At 55.2% G+C, this 13,807-nt stretch overlaps 1 protein-coding gene across 1 annotated transcript in view; it reads left to right on the top strand.

The window, feature by feature from the left end:
* The window catches only part of ZCCHC24 (zinc finger CCHC-type containing 24), a 62,033-nt gene that overhangs the window by 34,980 nt on the left and 13,246 nt on the right, over window positions 1-13,807 (top strand). The window lies entirely within an intron of this gene.

Raw genomic sequence — 13,807 nt, 5'->3', positions numbered from 1 at the left:
AGACCCCACAGTAGTGTTTCCCTCTCTGAAGACGGGATCCCTGTCAGTCGTCTCTGTCGTAGCATCCCATTCCTTCATAGCTTTCATCACGGCTATAATTATTTGAATGAGATACTTGGCGTTTTTCCTTTCCCACCTGACTGTAAGTTCGTGGGGTCCGGCGTTACATCTGTCTTGTTAAACCGCTCTGCTCTGGTGCCTCATAGATAGTGGGTGCTCAGTGCATATGTGCTGAGGGCGTGAGTGGAAGAGCTGGTGGCAGGCGGGGTAAATGCACCCAGTAACTGTCCCCATCTCTTCCCCGCTCCACGGCTGGCTGCTTGGCCCCCACTGGCCTGCAGAGGACAAGCGGGCCCCTGGGGGCAACGTGGGCCAAGGCACTGAGCTGGTCAGATCTGTGCCAGTACACGGTAAGCAGCCAGCCCAGGCGGGGTGGTACCTGAGCTTCCTGGGGGGAAACTGAGGCCCGGGGAGCCACAGTAATACAGGAGTCTTGCCCACTGAGCAGGAGCTGGGCTGGCCGGTGCCTCCTGACTTCTCGCCTAGCTCCTGGGCACCCAACCTGGCCAGCGGCCCCCAGGTCTGTAGTTCCGGGGCTGAAATTTCCTGACAGCTGGGCCCCTTGGGATATATGTGTGCCGGGGCCAAAGCAAACAGCGGTGGGGGTGTGTGTGCGGGAGAGGGCTGCAGGGCCCCAGTTCCTTTGCTTTCCTGAACAGTCGGGGGCCAGAGCCCCCGAGCAGCCAGGCCCCCTGCTCCCTCCATTGTTCCTTGTGATGCTTTCCAGATGCCGAGGAGTCACAGGCTTGGGGCTGGGCCAGGAGAGCCAGGCCAGCCCTCCCCCAGCACCCCACCACCACCTCCACCACCAGTTCCACTTTTAAAGGGATGGCCCTTCTCCTCACCTTGGGCCGTTGTCCTGCTAAGCCTAGCAGCCTCACTGTCCTGCATCCCAGACCAGTTGCTGGGGTGAGGAGCCCTGGGCTCCATTCCCAGCTCCGACCCTATCTTCCTGTATGGCTTGGGCTAGTTACTTGCCTTCTCTGTACCTCTGTTTCCTGGGCTGTAGAATGGGCATGAGGGGAGGGGCAGTGTGGAAAAGACACTCCTACTTTAACAGACTGTTATCAGTATCACCTAAGGCAGTGGTTCCCAAAGTGGGTCCCTGGGCCAGCAGCTTCAGCATCACTCAGGAACTTGTAGAAATGCAGAGTCTTACGCCCACCTCAGACCTACTGATTCCAGAGCTCTAGGGATGGGGCCAGCGGCCTGTGTGATAACGATCCCCGCAGATGGGTCTGATGCACGCTCAAGTGTGAGTAATAACCTGTGCTCCAGAATTAAGAGCTTGGGCAACTGGAGTCAGAAAGATGGAATGTGGACTTCGCAGCTCTGTGGCTTTGGAAGTGAGCCTTGGTTTCCTGGTAAGGAAAATGGATGGATATTGCTATACTGTGTGCGGTGGGGTTACTGTGCTGATTAAATGAGACAGATAGCACATAGCTTGGTCAGCCCAGCTCCCACACCAGAGCTCTTCTGGGACAAACGCTCCGTGAGGGCAGGTCCCGTGCCTGCCTGGCTCACACCACCGTCAGCACTTTAAAGGAGCTGCCTCAGAACCCTGACAAAGGGGCATGTGTGCACTGCTTCCCCTCACAGGAGTATAGTGGGCACAGAGTGCACGAGATGAGCTGCAGAGGGGGCCGGGAACAGAGTGGTCCCTGCAAGCAGGAGCAGTGAAGGAAGGCTTCCGGGGGGAAGTGCAGCTTCCACGGGGTTTTGTTGGGAGATGAGGTATACCAGTTAGTGGGACTGGCGTGCAGAGGTGGTGTGAGAACGAGTACCACCAGCCAGCCCCGCTCCTGTAATGGGCACATTCCCCTCCCCTCCCTTCTCGACACACGAGCAGGTTTATTGTTACGTGGGGCTGCCCACAGACAAGGGCGAGGACACCCCGGAAGGTCGGAGCCGTGGTGCTGTGGTGCTGTGGGAGTGAGCCAGACCTGGGTTTGCATCCCAGCTCTGCTGCTTCCCGGCTGTGTGACCTCAGGCAAATCTCCCAACCTCTCTGTGCCTTGGATTCCTCATCTGTAGGGGTTGTAGGGGTTGTAGTGTTACCTGGTGAAGGTAACACTGCACGTGGCAGGAGCTGTAAGGGTTTTACAGCTGTGCCCAGGGAGGGTATTGGATCATCTGGGGCTGTACAGCACAGCTCCGTCCTCCTGACTGCTACAGAGCCGCTGTGCTGAGCACCCCTGCTCTTGGAGACGGTGGGGGAGGGATGGTTTTGCACACTTTTCCTGCCCCTGGGTGAAAAAGCAAGGTCAACTGCAGCCTGGGCTGTGTGGGTGGGAAGTGCCTGGCTTCCTCGCCGTGACCCCCTAGAAAAGTCACAGAAGGGCAGCTCTTCCTTTGCCAGGCCCCAACCCTGAAGGGGAGAACACGGGTAGATTTGTGCCATGGTCTGCTGCCCTGCAGTGACCATGAGAGGTACACGTATGCCTGTACGCACATGAACACACATGCTTTACAGCCATGTGCACCCTCCTCCCCAAGGCCCGTTCTCTGAGTTTCAGGACCGGCCAACACCGTGGAACCATGGTAAAAGCGGGCAGACGCCTGGGCTGGCCTCCAGGAGCCTCTTAACCCCTGCTCTGCCCAATTACACTTGCCACAGACGACCTTGAAACCAGTCCACAGCCTTCTGACCCTCACTCGGCAGCGAGGGAACTGGATGACAGCCAGGTAGACTGGGATCAAAGGCCCGCCACTGACTTGCTTTGTGACCTTGGACAGGTGACTTAACCTCTCTGGGCCTCTGTTGCCTCATCTGGAAACAGGGTCACAATGAAGCCACCTACAAGTCAGGCGCATGGCCGGCGCGGCACTCAGTGGACACTCCCCACGGGCAGTTCCCGCCTGTGGCTGTCGCCATCTCCTAAGTGTCTCAAACTCCAGCACTCACCTGATGAAAGTTCTCAGAGGTGGACAGCTTGCTTCTCTTTCTACCCCCTGTGAGCCGAGGAGGAGATGGAGGCCCAGGGAGAGGAGCAATTGATGTGAGGACAGAGCCGAGGCTGGAGGCTGGGCCTGCAGCTTCTCACCAGGCAGCCGTGGGAGCCTCAGCCCCAGCTCCTGCCAGAGTGGCCCCAAACTGCCGACTTCAGCGTTTCATCAGCCAGGGCAGATCAGATTTCTGTTCTGGCGCTTGGCCACCCTCCACACCCTTCCCCCATCGCTATTTTTGAGCTGAGTTCCCCTGTCCTCTCCTCCCAGGGCTGTGACCCTCACACCCAAAGCATCACTGTAGGCTTACCCACCGCCTTCCTGCCCCCAGCTCTGCCCCCAGGACTGGTGCAGAGCCTCCCTCCAGCCAGATGGAGCTGGGCTGGTTACAGCCACATCCAGCCGGGTCATGTCTGGCCAGGCCTCACCAGGGATGGCCTCAGACGCAGAGCCAGGGACCAGACAGTCTGTGGAAGTGGCGCTGGTGGGCTGAGGCGGCCCTCCAGGGTGCTCAGCGTGGCCCAGGAGGAGCGTCCTCAGGGTGAGCCAGCCCCAGCATTGCTACCTCCTGCTTGCGTGACCCTGACTCCGGCCCACACACCTCACCCATCACCGGCACTGCCCATACCACTGTCCCCTCCAGCTGTCGATGTGCTCTGAGCCCCACCCAGTGTGCCCCGAGGAGATGTAGAGGGCCCTGCGTGGCCCCCGCACACTCAGAGACTACTGGGAAACAAGACCGAAGAAACAGCAGTTTTCAAAAGTTCTTTACATTCAGGATGAAATCTCTGGCATGCTGGAGGCCGGGTCAGGGCAGGACATGACCCACAGCCAAGCGAGTGGTGCAGACCACAAGGTCCCCCGGGAGTTTGGGGAGCCAGGGCCTTCTCTGGGGGAGGCAGTGGGAGGGCTGTCAGCTAGCGCTCGAGCCTGGGACTCAGAGTGGCGTGAGCACCCTGAGGAGGACAGTTAACCCTGTCTGGGATGGGGGAGGCCAGAGGGGGTGGCCTTGGAGCTTGGCCCTGGATACATGAGCGTTCACCAGGTGGAGAAGTGTTCGGGGCGGAGGTAACAGCAAAAGCCAAGGCATGGGGGCAGAGCGGGGCATGTCCTTCGCAGGAGATGGTTTTGTTGTCTTTGTTGGAGCATGAGTTTTGTAGGAGGGAGCAGCAACAATGAAGGTGAGGTCAGCTGGGGAAGGGTCCGAAAGCCTTGAGTGTTTTACCTAAGTCTGGGGAGCCTGGCCATTAAAGTACCTGGGGGTGACTCAGCCTGACTGGACCCGGGCTGTGGCCACGGCTGGGGAGGAAGCACAGTCAGAAGAAAGGGTTTGCTGGGTGAACAGGCCACCCAAACAGGGATGAGCAGGGACCCGGGAACCCGCTCAGGAGAACAAATGGTTTTCAGGGCTGCATCCAGCTCTCGGCCAACCGCATGGTGGTTGCAGATCTTCCGTCCACCACATCCACTCCCTACGGCGGTGGCAGGACGAGTGATAGCTGTCTCCCTCCTCAGTCACAGGAGGGGAGGAAAACCCAGGCCTTTTGCAATCGCTCTGATTCGGATGTTTTCCACCCCTTTGGATGCCCCCCCCCTTCCCTTCCCGCCCCTGAGCTCTGATCCGTGCGGTCTGCTAATGGAGGAAAGCCAGAAGCAGGAAGCAGATAGCTTAGGGAGTGGCTGTTCATGTGATTACAAAGTCTCTGCTTTCCAAAAAGTTCTGCCTCAGAGCAATTCCAATTGCCTGGCCTTGGGGTGGGATTCGGAGAGAGGGGTTCCTGTGGCGGGGAGGGGCTCCTAGGGGCACGGTGCCCAGAGGCCCGGGGGGTGCCAGGGGCCTCCACACAGCTCTGGGTCCTGGAGGGGCTTCTTGGCCTCTGTCGGGCGTCCCTCCTGTATCTGTTTTCTCCTTCCTTTTTGGTTCGTTTCCCCGCTTCCTCTCTCCCCTCGTCTGTCATTCCTCCCCCCGCCTGCCCTCCCATCTTCTCAGTCTCCTGGCTCCCTAGCCCTGACTCCTGACTGCTCTGCCCCTGCCTCCCAGCCTCCCCCTGTCTTCTCCTCTCCATCTCAGCCCTCAGCCCTTTCCCTGTCTCCACACTTCCACTCCATGCCCCCTCCCCAGGGTTTTCCTGAGACCTTTTCCTGGCACTGTGAAAGCGTCATTGTTCCCCTGCACTTGGACAAACCCTAGTGTTGTGGAATCAGGATGGCATTTTTGCGGTGGCTTTGGGCTGGGAACGGGCCGGGAGGGGCAATGAGGAGGCTGGGCCTTCTGGGCTCATGCTGGGCTGCGGCAGGAACCCAGAAAAGGGGAGGGGGCCTGGGGGAGGGGGCCAGGACGCCTGTGCTCAGACAAGGGGGCCCTTGAGACTCCGGAGGAAACCCAGGGGGACCTCTTGCCGCGTCCTTCCTCCCTCCCAGCAGCCTGCAGGCCACGGGGTCCAGCCCACCTGTTCCTCTGATCGCCTGCTTCCTCTGGGGCCTCCGCCGAGCCCGCAGCTGCCGGGACCAGGCTGCAGAGGCTGAAGCGGCCCTCCTGCCCACCCCCCCCGGGCCATGTGTGTGGACACGTGAGTGTGGAGGTCTTTGGAGGGCGGCTACAGCATTGTCACAGGGCGCAGGGGAAGTGGGTCCGGGCTTAAGCCCGGATCCTGGCTCCAATGCGGGCCCCACCGCTTACTGATTCTGTGACTTTGGGCAAGTGCTACCCCTGTCCCCAGCCTCAGTTTCCTCATCTGTCAGTAGGGTTCAGAGTGCTGATTTCATAGGGCTGTTGCATGGATTAGAGATCATTTCACGTGTCCTGCATTGGCCCCATGCCTGTCACCTAGGAGCACTGGGTGAAGAGCAGCCTTTGCCTGAGGACGTGGGTCCAAGAGTGTTTCTGCAGGTGTGAGTCTGACTTGGGCCACAGCCGGAAAATGTGTGTCCGAGGGTGTCTGTGACAGGTGTGGACCACGCTTGGCGAAAGGGTCACACAGGGCTGATGCCTTTGGAAGGCCCCAGACTGTGAGAGCATTCCTCATCTGTCTTGCTTATTTCCATATTCCTGGAATGTTCCACAGAGCCTGGGGCAGAGCGGGTGCTCAATAAATGTTAGTTGAATGAATGAATAATTGCAGTGGTAGCCAAGGGTCGGAGCTCAGAGGTGGAGTCGTGGTCCTGGGAGCAGGCTTGTTCTCTCATTTTCCCACAACCATTTCAGGAGCGGTTGTGCATGAGGTGGGGGGTGTTGCTGTGGTGTCAGCGGACCGGGTTCAAGTCTTGGCTCCACGGCTGTGGGGCCCTGCACAGTTTGCTTGGCCTCTCTGGGCCTCTGTTTGCTCTCCCATAGAATGGAAGAGCTTTGGAGTGACAGGTTGGCAAGTGACTGGCCCATAGTAGGTGCTCATGAAATGTTAGCGCCCCAGCTCCTACACTTGGCAGATGAAGTTCCAGGTTGGGCCTGGGAGAGCCAGGGCTGAGCCCCGGCCTCTGACCGCAGCCCCTGTTTACTCCCCATGGGTCCAGGCTTGAGGGGAGAGATAGCACGGAGGGCAAGGGGTTACCTGTGGGCCTGAGGAAGGGGGGCTCAAGAGAGGAGACTCTGGGAGAGGGGCATTGCCTCCTCCAGGGAGAGCCCCCAGCCCTTAGAAAGGGTCCCCAGAACCCTCTTGGGCCTTCCAGGAAGGGCCAGCAGGGACGCACAAAGAGTCCTGGGCCCTTCGTTCTCTGTGTCTTCATCTATGGAAAGGGCATCTCAAACCCAGGGCTCTTTCCCTCTCGACTCTAGGTCAGGATCACCTCGGCTACCTGGCCACAGGAGAGCATGCAGACAGGGGGCACAGGGATCCAGCAAGGAGCCCATCTGTTCCTTGTTTCCTCCTTTGCTTCTCTTGGCTCGGCCAGTGCCTCTCAGCTGGACGTGCTGTGGGGTCAGCCTAGTGTTCCCTGGCAGAATGGGAGCGTGAGGGTGGCTGCCAGGCTGTCCTATGGGCCTCAGGGAAGAAAGTGAGCCTGCCTAGTGGTCAGTGCCACACTCATTCGAGAGATGGGGAAACTGAGGCCCAGAGAGGGGAAGGGATGCCCCCCGGGCCACCCAGCATGCCAGGGCCTGTGACAGTAGCAACACTTTCCTGTTTCTCACCATCCTGGCTGGATGGGTTCCTCATCTTAATATCGTCTTCACACACTGCGGGGCAATTGAGAGGATGGGCTTGAGTCAGCAGCCTGGGTTCAAGTCCAGACTCTACCACCTGCTGGTAGTATAGCCTTGGGTGAGTTACTTAACCTCTTCATGCCTCAGTGTTCTCATCTGAAACCTGAGACTAAGCATACTTGACTCATAAGGTGATTGTACAAAGGGGGTCTGGCTCTGACAAGACACCCAATGAGTATGGCTATTACTGTGTCCCAGAGCTCGGCCGGGCACAGGCAGGCAGAGGTGGTGTGGCCAGGGCTGGGGCTGAGGCCTGCAGCTGGGGCCCATAGCCAAAACCGTGATCCAGAGAGCAGAGGCCTTGCGTCCTGGGGCAGAAGCCAGTGTGGAGCCATGATGCACAGGGCATGGCCTCAGGTCCTGAGCACCCCATCTCACTGCCCCCTCCTGGGCCAGCGTCCCTGGGATGTTCTCCTTCAAGCTACCAAAGATGACAATGTCATCTCCCTGCAAAAAAGACTCAGTCTAGGGACTTCCCTGGTGGTGCAGTGGTTAAGAATCTGCCTGCCAATGCAGGGGACACAGGTTCAGTCCCTGCACCAGGAAGATCCCAATCCCACATGCCGTGGAGCAACTAAGTCCGTACGCCACAACTACTGAGCCTGCGCTCTAGAGCCCACAAGCCACAACTACTGAGCCCACGTGCCACAACTACTGAAGCCCACACACCTAAAGCCCAAGCTCCGCAACAAGAGAAGCCACTGCAATGAGAAGCCCGCGCACCACAATGAAGAGTAGCCCCCGCTCGCTGCAACTAGAGAAAGCCCGCGTGCAGCAACGAAGACCCAACACAACCAAAAAAAAAAAAAAAAAAATAGACAGTCTTAAAGGGGCCAAGAGGAAAACAAACTTCACTCTGAAGCCTAACTCACTACTGGTGGGACTTCAGGAAGCAGGGGCAGGGAAATTGATGGGCACAGTGACCAGCCAGACTCTTATGTCATGTGATAGGTGTGGATACTTCCAGCTGTCCTCAAAATTGAGGGAGCAAATGGGATCCAGGGGCTGGGAAGTCCACTCCATGGCGGGGGGGGGGGGGGGGGGGGGGGGGCGGGCGGGGAGGGCAGCTCTACGGACATGAACGTGGTCCAACCGAACCAGCAGCCAGAGGTTGGCCATTGCCTGGCACCCAGGCCCCAGGGGAAAAGTATGGACAGAGCTGCCATCTCTGTCTGGTTCCCACCACCTTGGAAAAGCACAGGGCTCCCCCTTGTGGGCAGGAGGGGCCTGCAGGCCAGGGAGTCGGCTGATGGACCATCGTAATTTTCTCCATCAAAGTCGTACCTACTCATTCAAGACAATTCATTAATTAGAGCAGAGCATCCTGTCTCCCGGAGGCAACCTCTGAACACTTCTGACTGATCTCCTGCCGGCCCTTTCCTTGCACATTTTTCCTTTTTACAGTTTTACTCTGGGAGCAGTCTATATTCAATTGCTTATCCTGCTTTCTTATTAAAATGTTTTCCCAAACCCTTTTTTAAAAACCGCATAAATATTTCAATGGCTTTGTTGTCATTTGTCCAATGGGTGTAACGTCATTTAGGGAACCAAGACATTAGTTTTTTTCCAGCCTGTTGCTGTCATAAACAATGCTGTAATGGATATCCTTGAACATCCTTGTGGTCTGCACCTCTGATCTTTTATTTCCTTAGGATGGTCGCCCAGATATAGATTTGCTGGGAGGGAAGGAATGGAACTTTTAAAGTTTGAAACCTTTACCAAGTTGCACTATAGAAATGGAGTAGGAAATGTACTTGTTCAAGCCCACCCCCAGCAGTGTCTGAGAGTGTTCCCTCTCCACACCTGCCTGGTTGGCCTTCACCAGCAACAAGAGTTGGGAGGATTACAGAGCTGAAGTGCCCTCAGAGCTACCTGGTCCAATTGTCTGACCAGGGCAAAAGTCCCTTTGGCAATGTCCCTGATCGTTGTTCACCCATTCTCTGCTTGCATACCCCTAGTGAAAGGGAACTCACTACCTAGCGTCCAGCCACAAGAAATCTCATGAGCCTTTAGGAAGAAAGCACTGAGCCATCCTGAAAAAGTGCCCAGGTAGCGTCAGCATCCTCTACATCTCTCCCCAAGCTGCTGGCTTGCCCGGATGTCTCCTTCCACTCCCCGCCCAGCTTTGCCCTGGTTACTCCCTGGCACAAGTCCTCCTTCCCACCACCATGCCAGCCACCATTTCTCACTTCCCAGGGTCCCCTCCATGGTGATTCTAGCCTGATCTGGAGGTCAGAGGACCTGATCCCTCGTCTCAGCTCAGTCCCTGATTTGCTATGTGTCCTTGAGCAAGTTCCCTGGCCTCTTTGGTCCCCAGAGGGCCTGTCTGTACTAAGAGGGCTGGTTTCTGAGCCCCACTGAGCTTTGCCTGAGCTCCTGGCAGATGTGATTTCCCAGAGGGGTGTGTGGCAGGGACCCGGGTCAGGAGAGCCTGGTCAGGCCTGGCCTGCTTCCCAGTCGGGATGGGCAGTGGTCCCTGCAGGGCCATTGGTAGTCACTGTCTGCTTCATGCTGACATTTATGAGAAGAGGCCATGCCTTTCTGGGAGGAGAGGCAGGGGGAAAGTGTGGGGGGCAGAGAAGCCTTCTTTCTGTCAAAAATTCCTACTCCCTTTGGCCCTGCTCTTGTCTGTAAGCGTAAGACTGATGGGACTGAGCCCTTCCGGGAAGCTGCTGCTCGCTGCCCAGAGCTGCCTGCTGGCCTGCCCTCCCTCCATCCACTGCCTCTCTGCCCCTGCCCCACAGGCATCTCTCCCCTCTGACCCGTAGGAGGGCAAAGCCACTGGGCTAGGCTGAGCTGGAGGCCCTGGGGCCTGGGGGATTTCTTCTCCTGAGCACAGGCCTCAGCTTCATGGTGGGGACACACTTGGGGGTGACAGACAGAAAGGGTGTAGCCTTGTGGAAAAGCCTGCTGGGCCTGGCCTCCTGCCCCTCACATACTAGAAACTCTTTGGCAGGTGCTTTCCCTTCCCCGTGCCTCAGTTTCACCATCTGTTAAGTGGGTGATGCTATTCCCTGCCCCACAGGGTTATGGGGAGAGTTGAATGGGAGCCTGACAGGCCATGGAGCTGTAGCACAAAGCCTAGCTCACAGGTGGTCCTTCGTAAAAGTCTGTTCTCTTCACTCTTCCCTTTGTCCTCTGCCAGCAGCATCCACAGAGCTTCCACAGCCTTCCTCTACCTTTCTTGACTCCCCCCGAGGATTCCAGAAGATGAAGACACCTAACGCTGTTCTTATTTTGCTTGCCACCCCCCACGCCCCGGCAACACAGGGGTGGTGAGCCCACCCTCTACTCAGGCTTCCCTCCCATCTTTGGGACTTTCCTCTTACGGTTTATGCCCATTGGTCTCAGCCCCAGCCTCTGTATCACCTGGAACACATCTGCTCCCTCTCCCTGCACAAGCCCCAGAAGCGAACGCTACTGAAATCGCTAACGGTTACTGAGCACTTGCAGTGTCCACCCACCGAGCTAAGACCTTCATCTGCGTGAATGCATCACATCCCTCCAACGGCGCTGGGAAAGCTGGCCCGTTCTCATCATCCCGGGTTCCTGTGGAAACCAAGTCACAAAGAGGTTGCATAGCTTGCTGAAGGTCCCCCAGACAGTCACAGGCAGAGGTAGAATGCCACCACTGGCATCTGGCCCTGAAGTCTAAGATCTGAGCCACGTATCATGTGGTGGGGTGTCAGAGCTGGGCCCTCCCAGTGCCTGGCCTGACAGCAGTGTGGGAATGGTGCGCTGAAGGCGTTTGATACTGCAGGAGCCTGGAGCCCCTGTCCCTGCCCAGAAGCTCCCAGTCCTTGACGGAAGGCTCCAGAATGTCCAGGTTTCTAATTACATGGTGTGGTGATGTTTTCCGACTCACCCCCTTGCTCTTCTCTCACCTTCCTGCTTCTCCCTTTGGTGCACATGCCGTTATCTTTTTATTTGTGTACCTTTCCTTCCTGTTCATTTCTGGAGCAGAGACTTTTTGGGAACTGAACTGTCGATCTTGCCCCAATCCTCACCCTTCACTCTGCTGAGTGTCCCGAGATGCCTTGACCCTTGCCCTTGGACCCAGCTGTGTGAGGCCAGGTGCCAGGTCCCATCAGTCTCTGAACCAAGAGGCCTGCAGAACCAGATCCCAGAGTGGGTCTGGCTGGTGATGGCCCCCACATTTCCCACTTCAACCAAGAAGTCTCAAATCCTACCATCAGTGAGGCACCACATGTCAATCCCTTGTCCCCCTTTAAAATGTAAGTGCCTTTAAGAACGGGGACCAGGAAACTGAGTTCATCTAGTACTTTATTTCAGGATTACCGCAGAACGGAGGCTGTGTAAGTTGTGGGTACCAGGCACCAGGTAGAAAAACGTGCCACCAGAAGTGGTTGGGTCACTGCACACCCCGTATCTTGAGACCAACACAACTCGAAGTGCCTTCAGAGTCATAGGTGGCCTGTCTACTGCAAATTGACTGGACCCTGGGCCCTGGCTGCACGCCGAGTGCTCCCCTTGGCATAACTAGCCTCTCTCATGGACCTGACCGGTGCCGAGAGCCAGCCCTGCCTTGTCCAGCTCGGTCTCCCCAGGATATCATGGCTTCCAGGAAGGCCAATAACGATCCAAAAGACATTAGGCAGTGGGCCCAAAAGACCAGGGCGGCGTTGTTGTCACTTTCTAAGTTTAGATTTACACATTCAGCATGTACGTCCATTTCTAGGGTTTTGTCTGTAATTCTGGTAGGCTGTCACCAAGTGGTGGTAATGGCGGCTGGGCAAGAAAGGCATGATTACCGAAGGAAGAAATTATTATTTTATATACTGCTATTGTTCTATATTATTAAATAATAATAATTAATACTCCTGTTTGATTTGCCAGGCATTGTTCTAAGTGTTTTACCTCACTTAATCCTCAGAACAGTCTTTCGTGGTAGTTCCTATCATTAGTCTTGTGAAGTGACTCGCCCAGGATCACAGAGCTAGGATTTGGGTCCAGAGTCTGGTGTTCTTAACTTTTATGCACTGCTTCAGAAACAGGCAAATACCCAGGGAAACATTACTATGGAAACAGACCATCTCATAGACCAGTACTTCTTAAACTTAATAGCGTATGAATTCCCTGGGGCTCCTGTGAAAATGCAGATTCTGATTCAGTGGATCGAAGATGGGGCCTGAGACTCTGCATTTCTAATGAGCTCCCAGGCAATGCTCAGGATGCCAGTCTAGGAATGACTGATAGTCACAGTGTAGTGCCTGCATTTAAGCCGGCCTCAAACTCAAATCCTGTGAGTGCTAAGCAGGTGACATAACGCAGGGCGCAGTTGGCCGGAACAGAGGTGACACGGAGGATGCATTGCAGTCGGTCTGATGGGGCGGCCACTCCTTAACCTCAGCTGATAATCACCAGCAAGGATTCTGGACCAATGTGGTCATATTTCTATGTGAAATCTCGCACTTTCAAATAATGGGGCAACTAATTCAGCTTTCTAAAACACTAGGCAGCTTGTACGTGAATGTTCATAGCAGCATTATTCATAATAGCCAAAAATTAGAAACAACCCAGTGTCTTTCCTCTGATGAATGAGTAAATAAAATATGGCATGACCACATGATGGGATATTATTCGGCACCAAAAAGGAATGACATACTGATACATGCTGTAATGTGGATGAACATTAAAAACACTACAGTGAGTGAAAGAAGCCAGACACAAAAGGGCAATTATTGTATGAGATGTCAAGAGTAGGGAAATCTATAGAAAGAGAAAGTAAATTAGTGGTTGCCTGGGGCTGGGTATGGTGAGGAAGTGGGGGGTTGGATGGTGAGTGACTGTTAATGAATACAGAATTTCTTTGGGGGAGTAATGAAAAATGTTCTAAAATTAGACTGTAGTGATGGTTGTATAACTCTGTGAATATACTAAAACCCATTGAACTGTACGCCTTAAATAGGTGAAATGTCGGGTACGTGAACCATATCTCAATAAACCTGCTTAAAAAAAAATACCATAGAGGAGAGAGCCAGTTTCTTTAATATATAAAGTGCAATTACAGATCAACAAGAAAAATACCAAGCCCCAGCAGAGAAAAAAAAAATCACAAAGTATATGAACTAACAGTTCACAAAGGAAACACAAGTGGTTCTTAAATGCAAAAATTCTCTCTTGGGCTTCCTTGGTGGCGCAGTGGTTGAGAATCTGCCTGCCAACGCAGGGGACACGGGTTCGAGCCCTGGTCTGGGAAGATCCCACGTGCCGCGGAGCACCTGGGCCTGTGAGCCACAATTAGTGAGTCTGCGTGTCTGGAGCCTGTGCTCCACAACAACAGAGACCGCAATAGTGAGGGGCCCGCACACCTCGATGAAGAGTGGCCCCCGTTTGCCACAACTAGAGAAAGCCCATGCACAGAAACAAAGACCCAACACAGCCATAAATAAATAAATTTTTTTAAAAAAAGGCAGAAGACAACATATTTAAAAAAAAAAATTCTCACTTGCTCATAATACGTGTCGTACAAGTCAAAGCTACTCTGAGAAGATTTTCTACCTCTTAGGTTGGCAAAGATGAAAACTCTGTTAGGGAGGAGACGGGACATTAAGTTGGTACACCTGCAGCTGGAGGCGTGGA

Source organism: Phocoena sinus, chromosome 16 (assembly GCF_008692025.1).
Source record: "Phocoena sinus isolate mPhoSin1 chromosome 16, mPhoSin1.pri, whole genome shotgun sequence".
Lineage (NCBI taxonomy): Eukaryota > Metazoa > Chordata > Mammalia > Artiodactyla > Phocoenidae > Phocoena > Phocoena sinus.
This window is presented reverse-complemented; position numbering and strand designations above follow the sequence as displayed.